The sequence below is a fragment of the Hipposideros armiger genome, unplaced genomic scaffold (assembly GCF_001890085.2).
Source record: "Hipposideros armiger isolate ML-2016 unplaced genomic scaffold, ASM189008v1 scaffold_25, whole genome shotgun sequence".
NCBI lineage: Eukaryota > Metazoa > Chordata > Mammalia > Chiroptera > Hipposideridae > Hipposideros > Hipposideros armiger.
Window position 1 is genome coordinate 4,524,405 of NW_017731375.1, and position 18,711 is coordinate 4,543,115.

Genomic DNA, 18,711 nt, shown 5'->3' on the forward strand with positions numbered 1-18,711 from the left:
GGAAACTCACAGCCATTCAGAAGAAGAGGCTAAAGTTAGGACATGATACATAGTAAGGCTCCATAAATATTTACTTACTGACTGAGTAGATGGGTGAGACAAACAAGTAGACAGACACTGCAAACTCAATGTGCTGAATACTATGACTCAATCAGCATGTAATTATTGTCCCTACTACGCGCCAGTGAACACTAGTCATGAACCAGGTATGTGGTCCTCATGACCTCAATCCAAGGTGGACCGGAGGACGAGGAAAGCCTTCCCAAAGGAGGGGACATTTTGGCTGGGTCTTGCGGATGAGTAGGAGTTCACCCAGTACACAAGGGGAGAACAGGACCCTAGCAGAGGGGCAGCTGGTGCAAAGGAATAGCCTGGCCCATCTGGGGAGTCTAGAACTGGAACAGAGAGGGGTGCATTGGGATTTGGGGGAGGGCCTCGCTAACTCATTGGGAGGTACCATACATTTTGAAACAAGGGAGAAAAGAGGGACCATCAGCCTGGGCAGCAGCATGAATGGGCACAGCACACGTGCGGATGGGTAAGGCCAGGGGTGGGGGAGCCTCCTGGAAAACGATGCTACCCCCAGGGAGCGAGCATGGCCTTACGACCCAGAGCAGCGGTCTGCGAACTGCGCCTCGGAAGCCACACGCGGCTTTGGATGCGGCTCGCGAGCCGCAGTTTGCCAACCCCTGATCTAGAGGAAAAGGCCCAAGGAGGAGGTTGGAAGAAAAGAGACTGCGAGGCTGTGTCTCAGACATATCGCTCTAGAGTGCGGCGTCTTTCCCAGTTTACAGGTCCAGAAACTGAGACTCCGAGGGAGCCACCCCGATTGGTGCTGGGTCCAGATAACAGCACCTCTGGGCTACCTCCTCCTCCCATTCACGCCAGGGTATGAGCAACCGAGAACAGCTCCGAGTGTGGCACAGTGGTGTGAACACTGAGCTAGGAATGAGAAGACAGGGCTGGAGTACAGATTGTCCATGACTTGCTGTGTGACCTTGGTCAGGTGACATCCCTCTCTGAGCTTCTGTTCCCTCTTCTGTGAACAGGGACATTCAGCTCTGTGAGGTAATGGCTGTGAAATTCCTAGTTCAGGAGTGAGCACCCCCTGTCTGCGCACACTGGACAGGTAGTGTCCTCCTCTGTGAAATGGGCCTTATAAGTCCCACCTCCCAGGGCAGCTGTGAGGATGAAAGCCAGGAATGTCTGTGAGGACCCCATCACGTGCATGGCACATAGTAGGTACTCAGGCAACCATGCGGCTGTTGTGGCTGTCTACACGCATGATGCCCAGGATTGGGAGCCTTGGTGACTGATCTCTGCCATTCTCCATATCAAAGGCTTCAAAAGCAGCTGGAGACCCAAAGAAGAGGCAAAAGAAACACAGCAGCTTTCTGGATGGAATTATTAAAAACAAAAACAAACAGAATTATCTCCCTGCAAAGACGCAGGGCTGTCTTCTGCACCACGGAGCCTCCAGGCCCCAAACTGCCGATTTACTTGTTGTTCCTTATTCGTTGGAAGTGGCGGAAAAGGCTCTCCAGTGGGGGCTCGCCGCTGTCAGCCCCTCCAGCCTTCGCACTGGAGCTGGAGCTGGCGTGTGCACAGGCCTCCCTGCAGGGGTTAGGCCCCCACAGTCTGACACCTCTACCCTGACTCTAACCCCTGGGGGGCCAGCAAGGCCACCACCGGCCTGGAGAGGTTCTCGCCCCACTGCTGACTAGCTGGTGACTGGGGTCAGGCCTACCGGCCGCAGTCCTAGCCCTGACCAGGAAAGGAGTAGCACTGCCAGCCACCTGCACAAGCAGCTCAGTGAGGGAAGTGGCCATGATGGCAAGAACAGGCCATATGGCCACACCCACCAGCCCTGTGGGCGCGACTCCCCTTCACAGCTGTCCCTCAGCTCCCAGGACCACCAGCAGCAGCTGGCCACTCAGCTCTGAGCCCCTTCGTCCCGTCCTGCTGGCCATCTTGCTATTTCCTAGCCCAGGCTCAGCTGGATTTGGGGAGCAGAAAAATGAGCCTCCGAATCCAGGCTTCGGTGGTGAGAGAAAATGAATGCCCCAGGTGGCAGGGCAAGGAAGAGACTCAGAAAGCATTAGCTGACCCCTGGCATCAGGCCCTGTCCAACAAAAGCCACCTGGGTGCTGGCACACTAACTAATTCTTCTGTAATTATGATTCTCTCCTTGAATCGCGTATCTTTTTCCACTGAAGGAGGCCCGTCCAGGGTTTCCCCCGCCCCCAACCCGACGCACGCCCTTCCCATGGTGCTTCCGTTCCAGGCTTTGAAGAATTCTTTGAAGAGAGTCTGCCATCTGTCTCTGCACATGGGCTCCTTAGGCACAGGCGGCAGAGAGCCCTTCCCCCCCCCCCAGGCGAACCTGCGGCCCCAGACGCAGGGAGGTGAGGACAAAGAACACAGCTCTGCTGCGTAGTCTTGGCCAGGTGCCCTCTCTGGGCTCAGTTTGCACATCCTACTGCCAGGAATGTGGGCAGTAAGTAAATGAAAGAAAGCGGCCAGCACAAACCAGTGTCATTTCCCTTCCTTGGGGCCTGAAATGTGATAACCCAAGGATAGGCCAGTGTCCAGCTTTGCCTTCTCTCCAGGCCACTCTCTGCTGGGTGGGGGGACATCTGATAGAACCCTGACTGAGTCAGAGGGGCCTGGGTTGGAATCCCAGCTCTGCACCCAACAGCTGTGTGACCTTAGACAAGCAACCTGCCCTCTCTGAGCCTCAGCTTTTGAGTCTACGAAGTCTAAAAATGGGAACAATGATGCTAACATCACAGAGCTATGGCACGGATTCAGTAGGACAACTGGGGGAAAGCACTCAGCACAGTGCCTAGCACACAGTAGGCCTCCACAGCATTTCCTGGCAAGAGGAAGTCTTGGGGAACTTGAACCCAGACTGAACCTGGAAGAAGCCGTTTTTCTACCTCTTTCACCAGGAAGAATTGTGCATCCCCAGGTCTAAAAGGGACTGTCCTCATTGTGGAGTCAGAAAAGTCATCCTCTTTTCAGGGAGAGGTCGCTGGGGGATCAGGCCTCAGGACCCACCTGGGCAGACTCTCAGGTTCTTACTCCAGCAGTAGTGGAGGAAGCCAGGAGCTTGGAGCGGTGTGGAGCGCCACCTGGTGTCCAAAGAGGGCAAGACAGGCCTGAGCAGGAATCTATTCGGCAGTACAATTTAGGGGAGGAGGGTACCCAGAGAGCAAGGCTCTGGGGAGCAACACCCCACTGAATATATAGGCAACAAACAAGAAAAAATAAGGCAGCCAGTCATAGAGCAACAAAACATTAAGTAGGGAACAAACTGAAATTTTAGGGGGGTGGTCCGGGAAGCCTTGTTGAGAGGGACTTTGAGTCAACCACCTGAAGGAAGTTTGGGGTCGGATATGCAGGTCTCTGGGTGGAGAGCTTTTCAGACAGAAAAAATAGCCAGTGCAAGGCCAGGAGTGCCAGGGTCAGAGAACCAAGGCGAGGGCTGAGGCAATATGGCCAGGGAGGTGTGCAAAGGACAGAGGTGTGTGGCCGGTAGGTCCTGAGAAGGTGTAGCTTCTACTCTGCATGCGAAAGGGAGCCCATGGCGGGTTTGGACACAAAAGAGACAATGTCTGACTGCACTTCGACTGGATTCCCTCTGGCTGCTGTGCTGTGAATAGACTGTTGAGGTCTCGCAGAAGCTGGGAGCACCTGGGAGGCTCCTGCAAGGATCTGGTGGGAGGTGATGGTGGGTCCGACCAGGGTGGAAGCAGTAAGGTGGTGCAAGCGAGTCAGATTCTGGATACACGCGTATTTTTCATATAGAGCCAACCAGACCAGATGTGCGGGTGAGACAAAGAGAGAAGGCCAGAAAGACTGCAAAGTTTTGGGCCTGAGCCAGTGGCAGGATGGAGTCACCATTCATTTAGGCGAGGGAGGCAGGTGGAGGTGCTCATTGGGAGGGCCTATCGGGAGCTCAAGTTTGGACAGGTGAGGAGCCTATTACACATCCACGTGGAGAGGTCAAGAGGTAACACGCTCCCCAGACTTCAGCGTGCATCAGGGCCCCCGGTGAGCTTGCACCAGGTGCTGACGCCCTCGGCCCTTCCCACTGGAGTGGCTGAGTCAGCAGGTTTGAGCTGGGGCCCGGGACTCTGCGTTCCTAGCACGCTCCCAAGTGGCGCAGATGCTGCCCAATGGCCAGCCACGCTTCGAGCAGCGCTGAAGTGGATGGCTGGATACATGATGCTGGTTTTCAGGACAGAGATCCTGGTGGGTGATAGGATTTTGGAGTCATTGGCACATGAAACCACGAGGCTAGATGCAATCTCCAAGGCAGTGTGTGCACAGAGGGAAGCAAAGAGTGGGAGTTGCAGCTCTGGGCCCCCCCACCCCCGGGGTGGGGGGTTGAAGAGATAAGGAAGGATCATCAAAGAAGATGCAGGTGGAAACAGGGAAGGGAAGGAAACCCTCCAGGTGCGGTGTCCGGGGGCCAAAGGGGACAGGGCGTCCTTCCTAAGGAGTGACAGGTGTCAAAAAGCACTGATGAGACAAGAGTGAGGGATCTAGTCACACAGGGGCCATAGTTAATATGATCGGTTTTGTGGTGCCTTTTTCATTTGACAATAAAAGGAGAGGTATATTATAGATTATAGATTACATCCTATGTTATATATAATTATAGTGCATATTATAATTACACGTATTTTCTATATTATATATTATATACATACGCCTTTAATTTTCTATATATTTTATGTTTTTATGTAATAAAAATTTACATAAATTTTATGGAATAAGAATGGTAATAAATATTAATGAGGTCTATCATGGTGACCATTTTGCAATACATACATATATCAAATCATGATGTTGTATACCAGAAGCTAATATAATGTTATATGTCAATTATATCTCAATTGAAAAAATAACAAAAAGGAAAAAAGAAAAGAGCTTCATGAAGAGAACTAGAGACTGAAAAATGATGGAAATATTTTCTTACTTCATATTATTGGTAAAAGTTAGGATTGTTTCATGTATAAACTCAAAACCTATACCGTTAGATGAGTACCCACAGAAGAGGGAAACAAAGTCGTGTTACTTAGAGGTATTTTAAAGAACACGTCAAAAAGCATAACCCAGTTCTACACGCAGGCATTCCGGTCACCAAAGTCAAGTCTAAAACAAAATTTAGTCTCCTGTGTCTGTTACTCCTTTGCACTTAAATGATTAATTCCTATTTGTTAGCAAATAAAAAAAAGACTTAATGTAGGTCACAGGTTCTCTGAGCTTATTTCTCTTTTATTTTTATTTATTTATTTATTTTTTTAGCTGAGCCATCCTGCCACCTGTTGGCAGCTCACGGCTGCTCAGCTCGGGCTGACTCGAACCGCTGTTGCTCAGAGCTCAAACTCTTGAGCGATTATTTCTCTTTTAAATAATGAATATCCCAAGGAAACTTCACTTGTCTTTTATAGGAACTGATCACCACTCAATGATAATAATAATAACAACAACAACATTCCCTGGTTACACCAACTGGATGAGTTAGAAGCTCAAATTAAAAATGAATAAATAACATATAATAAAAATATATAATGTATATAAATAAAGTATAATGTGTATGTGTATATTAAGAGGAGCTAAATACCCAGAAATAACTGTTAGGAATTACAGCTTCAGGCCAGCAATCATGAGCCATAGACCAGGCTAGCAGGAGGCTTTCTTTGGAACTCCAACTCTGTAATAGGCTGTGTGGCCTTGGGCAGGTTGCTTCACCTCTCTGGGCTTCTTTTTCTTCTTTAGATATATGAGGCAGGAAGACTTATAAAAGTAGAAGTCTCAAGAGTTCCTTTCAGCTCTAAGTCTCTTTGTTATCTTAACTATCACCTCCTCAGAGAGGCCTTCCCTGACCACCCCCCACCCCACCCCCATCATCAATCCATCACAGTCTGAAGCTCTCTGGACACGGGGCTGTTATTTCCCTGCTGTCTGCTTCCCACACACTCTAAGCTCTCAGGGGGCATGCACCGTTTCCTCCTTGTTCAGGGTTTGGTCTTCAGCCAAGACAGGTTATCTTTGCAAAGATCCTTTTTTCCAGTCCGAGGGAAATTGGGAGCTATTGGAGGGTTTGGAGCAGAAACTTTCTGGGCTTAAATTTATAAAACGGTCTGACTTCAATTTATAAAAAGATCACTGGACTACCCTGATGAAAGCAGACCAAGGGAGGCAGACAGACTAGTTAGGAAGCCACTGCAGTCACCAAGCAGGTCATGGGTGGTGGTGGAACAGGTGGAGGTGGCGAGAAGTGACCAGTCTCGGGGCGTATTTTCAGGGTGAAGCCAGCAGGTTAGGCTGCTGGAACGGATGTGGGTGTGAGGGAGGCAAGTGTGAAGGCCGTCTCCAGAAGTTATGTCTAAAGCGACTGGAAGAACCGGCTCCTTTCAATTCTATGGGACGACACAGGACAGGTTTGGGGAACTTTATATCCGGAGCCTCGTTTTACTAAGTCAGAGAGTTCTGTTAGACATCGAAGTGAAAATGTGATGACAGCAGGTGGAAACAGGGGCTGGAGGTGAGCGGAGAGCCTGGCGGGAGACAGAAACTGTGGAATCATGGGTCGCGGGATGAGATCACCAGCGGAGTGAGAGTCGAGACAAGAGCTGCAGGCCTGAAACCTGGAGGCCCTCCCATCACCCAGTGGAGACCGCAAGGACACACAGGGACCATGGGGGCAGAAAGCAGAGGGCAAACAGGCCAGCTGCCCGCAGGGTCCGAGCTCTGACCATGTGGGGAGTGCATGGAGAGGCCCCGGGCCTTGGAACGAGCCAGACCCTCCGGGGCCTGCTCCCTGGGCCAGTAGCGTAGACGCCTCCACGAGGGCAGTACTGACTGATCACCGTGTGTGCGCAGACTCCTCACCAATGACCCCAGCCCTCTGAGTGGTATTTTCCATCCTGGATGTATCTCCCTTTGCTAGGGGAGGAAATGGGGGAACAAAAAGCTGATCACGATCGCACAGCAAGCCAGTGTTAAAGCGAGAACAGCGAGCAGAGGGTGCACGAGGCGGGGCAGGAAATGAACGCCTCCGGAGCCCTCTACCTGCAGCATGGACCCCGCGCTGCGGGGCAGGTCCTACACTCCCCGCACTATCACACCGTATGTTGTACCTGTTGGTTTCCTAGCTCCCTTTCCCCCGCTGAGTGTAAGCTCCGTGCGGGCACGCTCATCATCCACTTTGTTGGCTGCTGAGTCTCCCGCCCCTAGAATGGTGATGGGCCCAGCAAAAGCATTCAGTCAGTATGTGTTGAATACATGAATGGAGACTAAAATGGTTCAGGGCATTGGGAAAAAGACTTGTCTACTCTCTATCCTCTGTTCAGCTCAAAGCAGGATGAAGTGAGAGGTGAATGAAGGCGGCTCCTGAGGGTGGGGGACGGGCCAGAGATCTCCAAGACCTAGGCTTTAGGTGAGCATCCAGATGGCTGCCGGAGGGCCCAGGTGCTGCCAGATTTAGTTTGCAATTCAGGGCAGGACAGCACCACCTGGATATAACTTTAGCCCACGTTCCACAATCCTCGTTCACAGCTCTCTGCCCGCAGGGGGCGGCAGGCCGACCAGGTGAAATCCCTGCAGCCATTGCCAGGTGTGTTTCAGACAGTAACTGCATCTGCTGCATGGATTAGAGCTTTATTGACCCCATGGCAGGCATGCGCCAGCGCCCCGCCTGCCTGCGTGGGTCCATTTCAGCCACCCTCTGCGGCCTGCAGGCTTCCTGATGAGAAAAGTGGGCCCTGGAGAGGCTAAGAAACTTGCCAAGGTTCACACATCTCGAGTCTGAGACTCGAATCCAGACCATTTGACCCCAAAGCCTAAGGTCCTGATAGCTATGGAATAGAGTTATTTAACCATTCTGAGAGGCAGTTTCTGAAAATAAGAGTAATAATTGCTGTATTCACGACGTAGGTGTGTTGCTTAAAAGCCATAATGAGGTTGTGCCGGCCCCTCTATTAGCCCGTCCTCCTCCTCGTCCTCCTCCTCCGGGCCCCCACCGCACTCCAGGCTGTCTGGCTCCTCCTCTCTGCCCTGGTCCAGGCGTCCAAAGCAACCCTGTGCGTAGTACATAAAGCGGTCTCTTCCCTCAGCTCCTGACAAGTCCTGTGACCGTCCCCCACACACAACGTTGACAGGGCAGTGGGAGGGGCAGCCCCTGAGAAAGCCTCCGCAGGACCCTCTCACCCCAGCCCGGAGCTTTCTGCATCCCTGAACTGGGAGGAAATGTCTGCCAATTCCAGCTCTGACCAGCGGAGGGCAGCAGCAGTCTGAGGAAGGCCCACGTTCCAGAGGCTGAGCAGGGGTGTCTCCACGCGGAGACCACTTCCTGCACAGGACAGAGAGCGACACAAAGAGGAACGCAAGCAAGGTTTCTCTGAGGTCCACACCCTGCTTCACCTGGGGCAGCCTACCTTTTATTTCCTCACCGGGTTTCACAGGAGAGTCTGTGACCAAAGGCTCTCAGGCTGCAACTATTACTACTGCTGCTGATACTAATGAACAAATAATAATAATCAGCAACAATAAAGACTTCTAGGTAAATGAGCTTTAAGTTTCTTCCAGACTGACAGTCAATTCTGTTTGTAGTTCTACAATGTGAAAACTCGGTACACCCCATATAAAACAGCCACCGCTGGATATTCAGGTAAAACAAACACACCTGCGGAAGTCAGCGATTGAGGGCCAGGCCCTGAAGCCAGGCGTCCTGCCTCCATCGCTAACTGTGTGACCTTGGAAAGTTACCTCACCTCCCTAAACTCGCTTTTCTCATTTGTAAAATGAAAATAATAACAGAGCCAGACTCATAGGGTTATGTGTTGTGAGAAACGGCGGAGGTAATACAAGAGGACGTGTACCCTGCTTATCAAGTGCCCCCTCCCGCCCCCGCCTGAGGATGCAGTAACTTCCCTCACACGTCCCCTTGGCCCACGCTCTCCTGTGGAACCTTCCTGTCCGCCCATCTTCTGCTCCAAGCACTTTCTAATTCAAGAGCCATGCAGGCTCCACCTGGGATACACCTGTTCACAGGTCACACCCCTTCTCCCTACCTCCGTGACCCAGCTGGATGGGTTCGGCTGCGTGTAATCAAATTCCAAAACAACATTATGTCAGACCATGAAGTTTATGCCTCTCACACATGAAAGAAGGCAGGAGGTGGCTGGTACAGGGCTTGCACGGCAGCTTCAAGACATTGTGAGGAACTTGGCTCTTTCTGTCTTCCCCTTCTGCCAATATTAGCCCATGGCTGCTACTTCATGGTCCAAGATGGCTGCCTGAGCACCAGCCATCAGTTCCACAGAGGAGGGTGGCCTGGTCGAAGATGGTGGCAGTGAATTCCAGAGAAATTTAGAGAGTCAAATCAACAGGACTTGGTGATGGATTCACCATGGAAATGGGGACCAGGGAGGTGCCAAGAGTGACTCCTGAGAAGCTGAGTGAATACCAGATGGGTATTGTTTCTATCTCCTGAGACAGGGACAATGGTCTGATGGCCAAGACCTGGCGGGCACTAGAGAGTCACAATGCACATTAGCATGTCAACGCTGTGAGGATGCATGCAGGGAAGAAAGCCGTCCAACGCAGTCTGGTGCTAGAAAGGCGATCTGGTGTGGCAAAGTCGATTAAATCTAAGTGAGCTGGAGCCCAGAGCTGCCATTTGAATTTCAGCTGCACATGTGCCTTATGGTTTGGGCCCTTGGTGGATGATGCTCTTAAACTGCAGGTCAATATCCAGGGTGGGCTTAGAAGTGATTATGATAAGGGAAAACATGACAGTGTTTGTACTTCAGGCTTCTGACAGCAAGGGCGTGTTTGTTACCGCACTTACCAAGGGAATCAACTCAGTCAGCAATGGCGCATAACACGGTAAGCCATGTTTACTGAACTCTCCCAGTGTGTGCTGGACGCGTTCACATATGTACTCGTATTTGGGGAGGAGCCCAGGTATGAAAACTCTCAGCCATCTTGCCATTGCTCGAGGCTCCAACATGCCTCCCAGTCTGGCGAAGCTTGGGAATATCCTGGAAGGGCGGCCTGGCGTGGGATGAACAGGGTGGGCTCCTTCCTTCGGACGCACAGGAAACGGGCAGTGGGGGCATCATTTGTAAGCAGCATGCAGGCTCCACCCCAGAGCTGTTCATTCCTTTTGGCTTGCAGTTGTGCAGAGGATAAAGCATTCAGTGAACTACAGCGCCCCTGGTGGCTGAGGAAAAGGAATATACCTTGGTCCCTCCTTTCCTCTTCCCCAGGGAAAACTCGCAGCCCCAAAGCAAAACTCTCTTAGATGGCCTCCAGACCAGCATTCATGCTCATTGAGGCCTGTGGGCATGGCCTCCCCATGTATCCCAGTCCCTGGGAAGAGCCTCTTTCCAGACCCCACTTCTGTGCCTCCTTACATTTCTCCCAGGCTGTTGACTTGGTCAAGGTCACGGCGTCGAGAAAGGTGTGGGTTACCCTGATGGTGCTGCCCTGCTGGGGAGGCCTTTTCAGAGTCAAAGCTCCTTTGGTGCAAGGAGCTCCCTGGTCCAGTCCCAGAGGCCATGCTGGTCCCAAGGGAAGATGTCTGTCATCCCCATCTGTGTTCTCTCTTGCAGGTAAGTCAGGCTCGAGCAGCCGGGAGGGCGGTGTGATGACACACGTGGCAGTTTGGGAGCAAAAGCGGCCACAGTAAGACATGATTGATTCATTGCATCTCGAGTCTCAGCCGGGGTGGACTTCCATGTGCAGACTTCTCCTTCCCCAAGGAGACTTCTCTGGGCCTGGAAAGGGGATGCCCAGCCTTGGGGTCACACGGAGGGCCCCTAGCCTTGGTTGGGGGAAGCAGAGGGGCCGGTGGTTTCCAGGTACATCAGCCCAGGACCTGGCCCCATTGTCTGTGCATGTGGCATGCACTGGGCTGCCTGCTCCAAGGGGGGCATCCCCCCCCGCCGTGATCTGTGACACTGGCTCTAAAGAGCTTCTCCTGGCAGCTTCTAATGGCTGAGACCCACTGGCATGGGATGGAGGGGTGCAGGGAGCTTTCTGGGACCTCACCAATCGCACCTCAATGATCCAGAACACCTTCATCCTCCGTGGCATGCAGCCTCAGCCGTTCCAAACTCATGGCATCCCACCGGCCACGTCACCCACCCTGGCTCTGTCTCTTCCTGTCACTGTCTCCCACCTGTCGCCTTGCGTCAAGGTTCAAGCCAGTGGGAACAAGTTTTAGATTCCAATTGCCTGTGTGCAGGGGAGGTTGCATTGTGACATCTCTGTAGGGTCAGGTTTCCGAAGTGACATTTTTTAAAATGTATGTTTTAATTAGAATTGGCATACAATATTGTATTATTGTCACTTGTACAACATAGTGACTGGACATTTGTATACCTTACAAAGCGATTGCCGTAAGTCTAGTACCCCTCTGTCGCTGTATACAGTTATTATGATTTATTGACCCAATTCCCTATACTATACATTACATCCCCATTACTTATTTATTTCATAACTGGAAATTTGTATGTCTTATTACCCTTCGCCTTTTTCACCCATAGCCCTCAACCCCCTCCCTTCTGGCAACCATCAGTTTGTTCTCTGTATCTGTGAGTCTGTTTTGTTTGTTCATTTGTTTTATTAAATTCCACATATAAGTGAACTCATACAGTATTTGTCTTTCTCTGTGACTTCTTTCATTTAGCATAATACCCTCTAGGTTCATCCATATTGTTGCAAGTGGCAAGACTTCATTCTTTTTTGTGGCTGTGTAATATTCCACTGCACATATGTACCACATTTTATTTATCCATTCATCTACTGATGGACACTTAGGTTGATTCCATATGTTGGCTACTATAAATAATGCTGCTGTGAGCACAGGGGTGCAGATATCTCTTCAAATTAGTGTTATCATTTTCTTCTGAAAAATACCCAGAAGTGGAGTTGCTGAGTCATAAGGTAATTCTATGTTTAATTTTTGAGATACCTCCGTACTGTTTTCTATAGTGGCTGCACCAATCTGCAGTCCCACCAACAGTGCACCAGGGTTCCCTTTTCTCCACATCCTCGCCAGCACTTGTTGTTTGTTGATTTATTGATGATAGCCATTCTGACAGGTGCAAGATGGTATCTCATTGCGGTTTGATTTGCATTTCCTTGATAATTAGTGACATTGAGCATCTTTTCATGTGTCTGTTGGCCATCTGTATGTACTCTTTGCAGAAATGTCTATTCAGATCCTCTGCCCATTTTTAAATCAGATTTGGGGTTTAATGTTGTTTTGTTTTGTTTTTGCTGGTGAGTTGTATGAGGTCTTTACATATTTCAGATATTAACCCCTTGTCTGAAGTAATCTCTGGCACTGAAACATCAAAGGCTTATGAGGAATCTGCTAGGGGGCACGGGGAGCCTTCACCTGCATGTGCAGCCCCAGGACCTACTGGTTAACTCACCTCCGAACCTCTTTACTTTCTCGATGGCCCCAGACCTCAGAACCCTTTTGTAGACAGAATCACCCAGACGGAGCCATCTCTTGCCTGGAAGGGAGGGAGTTCAGGGTGGTTTTTCCCAGTGCTATGGGAATGGATGTGCAAAGTACTGTTCCCAGGATGCTTCAAGATTAGGTGCTCCCAAAGGGCTTGGAGGTGATTTCTCTTAGGATGCTTTGAGGCGGCTGCCCCAGGGTTGTGTATCCACTGGGAATAGGAAATGAAGGGATAGATAGATACATGTCTTTAAACCCCCAGAGGTTGGCCCCAGGCTGCCCTCTCTGATAAGTAAGGGAGATGTCCCTGAAACCAGGCAGAAATTTGGGCCCCTGTCTACTGCCTGAACCTCAGCCAGGGATCTGCCCAGGTAGTGTTGGTCTCTCCCGAGGGGAGACCCCATGCCCTCAGCTCACAGCCCAAGCCACCTACCCCAGACCCAGATCCTCATGTCTGCTGGGTGGGGAGCTCTGCTGTTTGCAGGACCAGCCCTAACTCAGTGCACAGACCCTGCTCGCTCCAAGCCGCTCCCGCCACCCCGCTCACTGCATCCTGCCTGCACCTCTCCTTCGGGCTGTGAAGTGGGGATAGCTGATTGTCCTCCCACGTAAGCAGTGATTCACGGGTCCTCTGAGGTGCCACTGAGTCACACAGCTGCCAGCTCCCCGAATGTCACTACCCTCCCTTGTCTGAGGGTCCCTCCTTCAGACCAGCCCTCCCTCTAACAGGACCTTCCCTGTGGCTCCCCCGTAGCACGCAAATACCCTTGAGAGGGGTCAGGCACAGACTCTACATTAGCAGCCAGCATTTATTGACTATTTACTCCCTGCTGCTGCCCTGGAGGTGCTGAGCACCCCGTCACCCTCAGTCCTCACAGTCTCCTGGGTGCTGTCCTCAGTCCTCCTCCTCATCAGGTGTGGGAGGGTCTGGCCAAGTCATGGCCCCAGATCACTTGGTCAGTAGGTGGCAGACTGCCGATGACCCCCAGCTAATGCCTTCACCATTGCCCCTGGTTTTCTAAACCTAAGACGGTAAGGGGCACCAAGACTGCAGGAACCGCCCTCGAGAAGCAGAGGGGAGCCTGGAAGGCAAAGCGGGGGGCAGTCCGCGTGTACTGAGCACTGACTGTGTACGTACAGTGCCTGCACCTTACACTCATCATCACAATCTCCCAAAAGCTGTGGGAATGGATGGGATATTCATGTACAAGTCTTTATATGGACAGAAGCTATCATGTCTCCTGGGTGAATGCCTAGGACTGCAATTGTCGGATCATATGAGAGGTGAATTCTTAGCTTGTTAGGAAAATGCCAACTGGGGATTTTCCAAAGTAGGTGTGCCATTGTGCCTCCTACACCACTTTATTAGTAAACTGGATTTCATCAACGTTTGTAACTTCGGCACCAAAAGACGTTGTTAAGAAAAAGAAAAGGCAAGACACAGGGTGAAAGAAAATGTTTGCAAGTCAGGTATCTGATAAAGACTGTGGATCTGAGAGATATACCAAGAGAATAACCGTATTTCCCACTGAGGAATGAATGACCGGTCAGTACAAGGAGCACATTTTCAAAGGAAGCTTGTGAATCCAAAGGATTCTCAGACCAGAGGAATTTCAGGTCCATTCGCCAGGAGAAGGGGTGGATGGCACTTGATCTCTCGATATCTGGATGGGTCAAGAGATATAAGCTTGGACTCTTCTTGGCTCTTGTAGGTCTCTCTCTCTCTCTCTCTCTCTCTCTCTCTCTCCCTCCCTCCCTCTCCTCCCCCCCACCGCCACCCTCCTTCTCGCCCTCCCTCTCTCTGAACTCCATAGGAAGATCTTTCTAATAGTCAGGGCTTCCATAGTTAAGACAAGTCACCTTGAGAGGTAGTAAGTACCCCTCAGTGGAGGGATGCAAATCAAAGCCAAGTTTTTGTTTTGTTTTGTTTTGTTTTTTATAGCTTCTGGATTTTATTATTTTTTTTAATTAATTTTTTTATTGTTAGTTTCAGGTGTACAGAACAATACCATAGTTACCCTTTTCACCCTCACCAGGTAACAACCCCCCTCCCCCCATCTATTGCCCTCCCACCTCCGATATCATGTTTATCTATTACAATTCCATTGAATCCGTTCCCGCGATCTACTCCATGTCCCGAGACTATATGTATATATATAATTATAGTTGACATACAGTATTATTCAACATCAGTTTCAGAAATACAATGCGGTGGTCAGGCCTCTACATCGACTATGAAGTGGACTCCCCAAAAGGACATGGGTCCATCTGGCCCCCTAAGTAATACTTACAACATTATAGATTATATTCCTTGGACTGTCTTTTTCTATCCCTGAGTCAAAGCCTAGTTTTGATTGGATAATTTGCTTATCCTGCAATTCTTAGAGATCCAGTAGTGCCGGGCGAAGGGAGAAGACTTCTAGAACTTTCTAAATGTATCGCTGAGGCTTTTTCCCTCTCTATGCACACATTGATTGGGCCCAGGTAAGAAATCCATGGCATTAATCCAGCACGAATACCTAATGCTTAGGTCTGACCCCAAACCAACCCTGCCTCCCCTTGGAACTACCCCATCCTGTGCTAACCTCGCCCATCTCCTTAGCAAGCGCCATCCAGTCAATACTACAGCAATCTTGGAACCCTCACCATCTGTAATCTTCTATCTCCCCCCACTGATTTTTGTTTGTTTGTTTATGTCTCTCCTTCCTGGACATTACTTATTCTTTACTTTTAAATATTTGCTTCTGGAAAAAAAAAAAAAAAAGAACGCCTGGGACAGATTTATAAAGAATGTGCCTGGAGAGGCGGGTGAATTAATTATTCAGCATCCTCTCCCTTTGTAACTATTTATTGTCTCATATGCATTTATATGGTACCTATCACTGCAGATCTCGCTCTATGCTGGAGACATAATTTCCAGGGACTGACTACTTGTCTAAGATGCATAGATGGTATTGCAATGCTATTTTATTTCTGACTGTAACGGCATGTGCCATTGTTGGGCAATTGTGTTCATGTTTTTAAATGTGAAAAATAATCAAATATAACTTGAAAGAGATTGTACAGTAATTCAAGGGGATATTAAACCACCAGGAAGTTAGTCTGCAAATAAATAGACATTTGAGGCTGTCAGGGTGAGCGATGGGGGAGTGGGCTGGCTGTGGGGGGGGGGAGAGCTCTGGAGACAAAGAGCAGGGGACAGCTGCAGTACCAGGTTCCCCCATGACTGTGTTGAGGGACAGGGGCTTCCAAGGGCCATGAATAGAGGGGCTGAAGGCACTGGGTCTCATCTGAGGTAGCCAGACACAGAGGAAAGGGGGCGTTGCCCGCTTAGGGTGAAAAGCAGAGAGCTGGTGTGGAGGATGCCACGGGACTTCACAGGTGCTTGTCTGAGTGACCTTGGATGTCAGACTCCAGGGTGCCTGCAGGGGCGGGGAGGGACTACCCTCTATATATACCTACAGTATACCAGGTGTGACCTTGTGCCTGTCCACACACCACCTCTTTATTTTATCATGAAAATATCCCTGTGGAAAGATAGTCACTGCTTTCCCATTTTACAGATGGGGAAGGGAGCTCGGAGGGGGTTAAGGAAAGCCTGAGCGCTTTCCCAGACACCACTCTGCATCCTCCTTCCCACCCTGAAAAAAATATCCAAAACACTAAGGCACAGTCCCTGCCTTCCAGAAGCTTACAGCCAGTGAGGTTGGTTCTGGACGTTCATATGCCCAGATTTTCATTCTCAGCTTTGCTTGTTTGGGATGAGAATACCCAGATGGCGGTGAACAAGTGCAGGTCTGGGATGCATCCAGAGTGTGCAGTGCACCCCACCCCATCCCCGGGGGAGGAGTGGGGAACAAGGTGGCTGGGCATCAGAGGTGGGGGTCCAGGCAGGCAGGACTGGGGGTCAGAAGAACCGCCATGCGGTAAGTGGAGGAAGGACAGCCCCTCTCTCAATCCCTTTCCTGTCAATACTGGCCAAGGGGGACGGCATCTGTCAGAGTTTCCTGGACCCAGGATCTTACATCTTACGTGCATACAGGGAGTGGGAGAAGTGTTCTTGCTGCTCAGATGTGATGAGCTCGATGGCCTTGGCACAGAGCAGGAAGCCATGAAATGAACAAGTCTCCTGTGCTTCCTCCTCCTCACTCCCCATCGCCGTTCACGGGTCTGGGAGACGACCTCTGGCTTTGAGATGGGGTTCTGTGCCATAATCTGTGAGGCCCTCTCTGCCTACTCCAGACTCATATTACAGGTACACAGAAAAATCTCTAAGTTGGTGCCAAGTAACAAAAACCAACTCCACTTATCTTAAGCCAAATAGGAGGATTTCTCAGAGGAGAGAGGCACCTGGGCCTCTGTGGAACCAGGGCCTGAAATGCACAGCATCCCCAGGCAGCGCCCTGTGTCCCTCGCTTGCTCTCTCCCGTCTCTGCCTCCCTTTACCTACAGATGTGCTGTCATTTTTCCAATACACATGGCAGAGGACGGCCATCCCCTACAGCTCCAGGTTTATATCCACAGCGTGGCCGCCCAGAGAGAGTGAACTGATAATGCCTTCATCCCAGCGCCAACACTCCATGAAGACTGATTGGTCCCCCCCCTCACCAAGCAGCTGGTGGCCAGAGAGCAGGCTCACATTGTAGGAATACTGCAGTTTGCATTAAAAACATCTGAATTGGGGGAGGACATTTCCTAGGAAAGAGAGTACTGGTGTGACAAGCCCAAAGGTGACCCCTTCACCCAGCAATTCATCTCCTACAAAAGTCACACCATCCTTAGCGCTTCCCTACGCCTTTTCCCTCTGCCTGCACCAATACCTCTTCCTCTTCTCATTCTGAAACGCCCCCTGCACAGCTTTCCACCATTCCCCAGCCCTCACCCGCTCTGGGGCTCAGCTCTGTCCCACTTCCTCCAGGAAGCCTGCTCTGGTCCCTGGAGCCGCTGGGACCTGCCTTTCTCTGTGCTCTCCTATCATGGAGGATGCAGGCCACTCGCCTGGCGCCTGCTTTTTTGTTTATCAGATTTTGTTGAGCGCCCACCACGTGACAGGCTCTAGGCCTGCATGCTATGAGGACACCCCAAAGGGCGAATTGCAACTGAAGTGAACTCACATTCCGGTCATGTCCACAAGCTGGTAATAAATTCCTCAAATTGATATACTACCCTAGTCACAATAAAATCACGCGGTACTTTGATGCGGGTATCCACTTAAAAAGGGGGAGGACTGGCTGAATCTGGGTCATTACCATAGGAAATTCATATAGATAATCATTTGCTCATGAATATTAATGCGTTTAATGAGGGTAAAACATTTAAAACAAAGTGTTCATTCTAGCTACTGTTGGGCTTGCTCATTATTCTTTCCTATGTGGCTATTACCCATGATTTACCTGTACATCAAGCATCGTACAGCTAAGTCTACCTGTAGCTAAATTAGGTTAGCCATTTGTTGGCCAAAATTACAATGTTAACTCATTTCCAGAGTATTCTTGGAGCCAGTAGTTTCACATTTAGGTACATGATTTGCATTAACATTATCTGGTTAATGGTGCAAACAGCAATTTTCTTTATGGCTTTTTGAAATATAGTAAGATGATGTTAACACTGTATGGTTCTGAGCTCTATTTATAATGTGGATCATAAAACCATTATTTTGGAGCATGCTAATCTGGAATTTGAAACAATTCAAAAACAAGCTGGGATCAACTTTGCGTTATTACCACTTATAGAAATAAGGCTTGGTTAAGTTAAGTGGATAAAGAAGATTATAAAGTAATTACTTCGGTAGCTCTGGAGTCAACACAGAAGATTGTAATTGGATGTAGTCAAAATGACCCGTGAAATTCCCTAAATCATCCTTAAAATATATGAAAACATAACTCAAAATACACCCAATAAAACCCCTTTTTTTCCTCCAACATTGGAAGAAATTTCTCTTCCTTTAGTTCTGCATTAGACAAAGAAGCTGGTGTGTACTAGGGGCCATGCTGTGGGAAAACTATGTATGTTTGGCATATGCTCATGCTAATATGCAGGTGACATTCACCCAGCGAGGTGCTCTCTCTAGAACAGGCACCATGGGAAACCAAGGCCAGGAGAGGTCAGAGCCCACTGTGGAGTGTTGCTTTAGATGGTGAGGATGAGTTAGTTCTCCGCTCCCACTGCGCTCGCGCTCTCTCTCTCTCTCTCTCTCTCTCTCTCTCTCTCTCTCTCTC

The 18,711-nt window shown here is 50.0% G+C and overlaps 1 protein-coding gene across 5 annotated transcripts in view; it reads left to right on the forward strand.

Annotated features, from left to right (window-relative positions):
- Positions 1-18,711, forward strand: part of KCNIP1 (potassium voltage-gated channel interacting protein 1) — a 316,417-nt gene that overhangs the window by 234,511 nt on the left and 63,195 nt on the right. Inside the window, exon 1 of one of the 5 annotated variants that reach the window (XM_019635925.1) lies at positions 10,645-10,704. The exons of the other annotated variants lie outside the window; for them this stretch is intronic. The gene's annotated coding sequence lies outside the window, so the exon portion shown is untranslated. Of the gene's footprint in view, positions 1-10,644; positions 10,705-18,711 lie in introns of those variants that run through there. 5 annotated transcript variants of the gene reach the window in all.